Below are 5,455 nucleotides of genomic sequence, written 5' to 3'. Positions count from 1 at the left end.
ATACGCACTTGCCAAGTGCACTTTAAGGGGGTACATTAAACGTTAAGTTAGTTACCGGGTGCCCACGGTTAAGCATATACTTTTACATACTTTTGAAACGCTCGTTGTAGCACTGAAATCTCGTGGCCTACTTACATTACTGTTATACTTAAACTATAGCTCACCAACCTTTGTGTTGACCTTTTTAAGCATGTATTTTCTCAGGTGCTTGAAGTCGCTTCCGCTATCTTACTAGTCGTGCTGTAGAACCCGCTGCCTAGAGTTGTTATCGCATGACTACTTATGTTGCATTCAAACTTTTTACTTATGAACTTATGTTATGTAACGAGCATTATGGTCACGTACCCTTATTTAATGCTTCTACTTAGTGAAGCATACTTTTGATTTGTAAAACAATTGACGTATGTTATGACGTCACTTTTATTAACGAATGCAAACTCTGTTTTTAAAGCGCATATAGTACTTAACCTTGTAATGATCCTGTTGATGATGGTCCGTACATGATGATTTAGTACGGGGCGTCACAATATTGGACTAAATATTAAAGATTGGGTTATTGGATTTTGTACCATAATTAGGGTATGGACAAAAGACCGACATTTGTGGACATTGGACCATGGACAATTAATACTTGAGGGGTATTGTCTAATCGAATGACAACTCTTTGGAGTCTGTCGAACCTATCTTCAAATTAGTTAATCTAATAATTATTAAATGATTATGCATGTCCTATTTAGTGACGTTTATACGACATCTTTTACAATCATTTAATTAATCAATTGGGTTGGGTAATTTATTATTCATTCTGGCCAAGTGGGTAAATTAATAATCATGGACTAATTAAAATAGGGGTGGATTACATACAAGGGTAATTGGTGTAATTGTTAACAAAGTATTAAGACCTTGGATTACACACAGTCGATAACCTGGTGTAATTATTAACAAAGTATTAAGACCTTATTACAGTTCGAATCCCCAATTAGTTGGAATATTTGACTTCGGGTATAAGGTTAATTTGACGATCATTTTATAATTATGACCGATGAACTATTATGGGCAAAAACAAGATAGGTATCAAATAAATCCAGGACAAAGGACAATTAACCCAGCATAATAAATTAAAATCAAAACGTCAAACATCATGATTACGGAAGTTTAAATAAGCATAATTCTTTTATTGTATTTCTCATCGTACTTTCATTTACTCGCAATTTTATTTATTGTCATTTTAATATTGTTATTTATTTTACGCACTTTAATTATCGTCATTTATCTGTACACTTAAAATATAAAATCGACAAACCGGTCATTAAACGGTAAAAACCCCCAAATTTACCTGTAATTACTATATATCACTAAATCTAGTTTAACTACTTAATTAACTAATTTGACCTAGTAAGACACCCAATAATAGTATCCACGGATCGACCTCCCGGACTTTACCTTAGCTATATTATTACACGATAGGTATACTTGCCTTTTGTATTTTAGTTTAATTTAGGTGATTTCCTGTAGTAAATAAATATAAAACTGATAGCCGTTTCATACACACCCTCTAGAACACATCAAGTTTTTGGCGCCGCTGCCGGGGACACTTTTTGTGTCTTCACGGGATATTTAAGTTTTTTTTTAGTTTTTGATTGATTAACGATATATTAATTTAAATATAATAATTTAATAAATATAATAATATAATAATATTGAAATAAAATATAATAATATAATAATATAATAATATTGAAATAAAATATAATACTATAATAATAATTTTGAATCAAATTTAAATCGTAAAGTTTTAAAAAGTCGTATTTATTAAATACTTCAGGGGTATATTATGTAACTTATAATTAATAATATCTATCATGTCGCTTTCATTTGAATAGTAATTTAATTAATTTCGTTTCATTTACTATTCATGAATAGTAAATGAGTTAAAAAAAAGTTTTTAAAAAAAATAATAATAAAAAAATTATTAATTTCGTTAAAAAAAATTAAAATCCTTAAAAAGAAATATTAAAATCGTTAAAAAAATATAAAAATAAATATATAAAAAATATTTTTTTTTAAAATTAAAAATACATATATATATATATATATATATATATATATATATATATATATATATATATATATATATATATATATATTTAAGATTTTGTCTATAATATTAAAAAAAATATATTTATTTTAAGTTTTATTACTTTTAGATTTTTAGACTCTAGTTACAACTTTTAGTATTAAGTTTAGTTTTGTCATAGTTATTTTTATACTTTTAAATTTTTAGGCTTTGCCATAAAATCTCTTAAGTGCTTTTTCTTTAGACTAAGATTTAGGTGGTTTAAAATTTTGCGACGGCAATTTTAGTATCATTTTAAGTAATTGCCGTTTTTCGTTTAGAATCCCTTTTAAGTTTCGACGCGCTACTTTCTTATTATTATTTTTCGACCTTTTATTTATTTATTTTTCTCGACGTTTTTCGACGCGCTTCTTTTTCTTTCTCATTTCTACGCTCTAGTTTTTAGGACATAGAATTTTCTATTTCTTCTCTAAAATTTCAAACGAAAAATTATTTTAAGCGATTAAATTGATAGACATCCAAATTTTCTGGTTCGTAGTAATAGTTGGATTTGTTAGTGGCGAGTTGTGGGCTTCCGATTTAAAGGGTCCTGGCTACCTGCTGCATCTATTGGCTATTCGAAATGTGGGCAAAATCAGAAAAGTCTATTAATTTGATAACTTATATAATTTTTATCTTTTATAACTAATAGGATATTCAGTGAATGCACCGAGCAAAACGTTCACCACCTTTCATACGTTCACCACCTGTAACTCGATCAAGACATATATCCAATATTGTCGCCATTGATTTTTCTTTAGAATTGTCATCTAGTCGACCAAGTACTCCAACTTAAATTTCCGATAATCCATTTTTTGAACCCGACAACACAATTGAGAATCCGGAGGATATTCAGGGACAATTCAGAGATCCTGAACCATTAATCTTTCCTCCGGAACCACAAATCATACAATCAGAGATTGTCGATGAAGAAACCATTAAATCGGAATCCTATAGTGATTCAGATTCAACAAATTCAATCATGGAAAATCTGGAACCTCTAAGTATGGAAGACCGAATGCGAGCTAAACGCACTGGCCAAGGTCACGCAATCACTCAAACAGGCATTAATGCACCAGATTATGAAATCAAAGGACAAATCCTACACATGGTAACTAATCAATGCCAATTTAGTGGTGCACCGAAGGAAGATCCAAACGAACATCTTAGTACCTTTAACAGGATTTGTACTTTATTCAAAATCAGAGAAGTTGAGGATGAACAGATCTATCTCATGTTATTTCCCTGGACTTTAAAGGGAGAAGCCAAAGATTGGTTAGAATCGTTACCTGAAGGAACGATTGACTCATGGGATATTTTAGTTGAGAAATTTCTTCAAAGATTCTTTTCGGCATCTAAAGCCGTGAGACTTCAAGGAGAAATTGCCACGTTCGTGCAAAAGCCAAATGAAACGTTATATGAGGCATGGACAAGATTCGGAAGGATGTTGAGAGGATGTCCTCAACACGATTTAGATACTTTTCAAATAGTGCAAATTTTCTATAAAGGCGTAGACATCGCCACACGAAAATACATCGACACAGCAGCTGGTGGTTCCATTATGAAGAAAACCGCCACCGAAGCTCACAAGATCATTGATAACACAGCATCCCACTCTCATGAGTGGCATCAGGAAAAAGATATTTTTCATTCATCTAAAGCGGCTAGAGCCGATTCTAGCCATAACTTTGATTCTGTTTCCGCAAAAATAGATGCTTTCGAGAGACGAATGGAAAAGATGACTAAAGATATTCACGCAATACGAATCAGTTGTGAGCAATGCGGTGGACCACACTTAATGAAAGATTGTAATGTTGAGCAAATGATGGAACAACGAGAGAATGTTTCCTACATAAACCAAAGGCCGAGAAATAATTATCAAAATAATTATCAACCGCCAAGGCCAAACTTTAATCGAAATCAAAACATTCTTTACAATCCAAATGGACCCAATAATAACTCATACAACCCACAAGGTCCGAATAACCAACCAACTCAAAACAACACTTTCAATCAACAAAGACCTGGCTTGTATAAACCACCACAACAAATCGAAGAGAAAAAGTCAAATCTGGAAGAAGTGGTATTTAAGCTAGTTGAATCTCAAACACAATTTATTGAAACTTAAACCCAAACGAATGAGAGGTTTGATCAGTCATTTAGAACTCAACAAGCTTCCATTTTGAATCTAGAAAAACAAGTAGGTACTCTTGTTAGATTGATGAGTGAAAGGGAACAAGGAAAGCTACCGAGTAATAATGAAGTAAATCCTCGGGATGAAAATGTTAACATGGTATCAACAAATTCTGAATAACCAATACCAGAAGATGGGAAAGTTTTAGCTGTGAGTAACAATGAAGAAGTTACAACACCACCACCACCCGAGTATGTAAAGCTAGTGGTGGCACCATACAAAACACCCATCCCGTTTCCAAGAAAAGGAGTTGAGTATGAGCAAGTGATAGGTAATAAAGTTTGTGATACATTTGGAAAAAAGAAGAAGAAGAAGAATAAGAAAGTGCAAGAAACAAAAACCGTAGAAGTAAACCCGGTGAAGACAGTTCTACCAAAACCTCCACCTAGGGTAGGTGATCCGGGTGAATTTATTGTTCCTTGTCTACTAAGTGACTGTGTCATGTATGATGCACTAGCAGATTTAGGTGCAAGTGTGAGTGTTATGCCTCTTTCATTATATAAGAGATTAGGAGTAGGTGAGTTAAGTCCAACGGATATGAGTGTTCGACTCCTTGATCAAACCATTAAGCACACAGTTGGAATTGCTGACAACCTACCCGTTCAAGTAGGTAATTTAACCTTTCTAGTCGAATTCATTGTCATTGACATAGAAGAGGACCCAAACATTCCTCTAATTTTAGGTCGACCATTCTTAGCGTTCACCGGGGCGTTATTTGATGTAAGAAATGGTAGAATGACACTTAGTAATGATGAGAAATCGATCACCTTTATGATTCAAAAGTCTAAATCTACACCAACCAAAACCGTTGAACCAGCGAAAATGATTGGTAAGAACCATGTTGTTTTACCAACTCCAATGGTAGTGCTCAACAATAATAAAACGCCTAAGTGTGGGAAAAATGAAGTAACACCTAATGATGACCTGATAACAAAGAACCCCGTTGTTGATACGAAATTAAATGATTCCGTTATTAATAGTTCAATGAAGAAACTTATTAAACGAATTCGCGATGCTAGAACCAATGGGAACTTTAAGTTATGTAACCGGTTAGTATCCAACCTGTCGCCTAAAGAAAAGGTGAAATTAGTTGAATTTATGGATATTACACAAGAATCCGACCAATGGCTTAAAGTAAAAGTCAC

General features: G+C 32.8%; 1 non-coding gene across 1 annotated transcript; it reads right to left on the bottom strand.

Moving 5' to 3' along the window:
• Positions 1 to 3,482: 3,482 nt before the first annotated feature.
• On the bottom strand, positions 3,483 to 3,589 carry LOC139850903 (small nucleolar RNA R71). The gene has a single exon (XR_011760279.1). It is a non-coding gene; the product is annotated as a small nucleolar RNA R71 (small nucleolar RNA).
• Between the last annotated feature and the right edge of the window lie 1,866 nt (positions 3,590 to 5,455).

The sequence above is a fragment of the Rutidosis leptorrhynchoides genome, chromosome 5 (assembly GCF_046630445.1).
Source record: "Rutidosis leptorrhynchoides isolate AG116_Rl617_1_P2 chromosome 5, CSIRO_AGI_Rlap_v1, whole genome shotgun sequence".
Taxonomy (NCBI): Eukaryota; Viridiplantae; Streptophyta; class Magnoliopsida; order Asterales; family Asteraceae; genus Rutidosis; species Rutidosis leptorrhynchoides.
The sequence above is the reverse complement of the archived record's forward strand: the minus strand, read 5'-3'. Positions and strand labels throughout refer to the sequence as shown.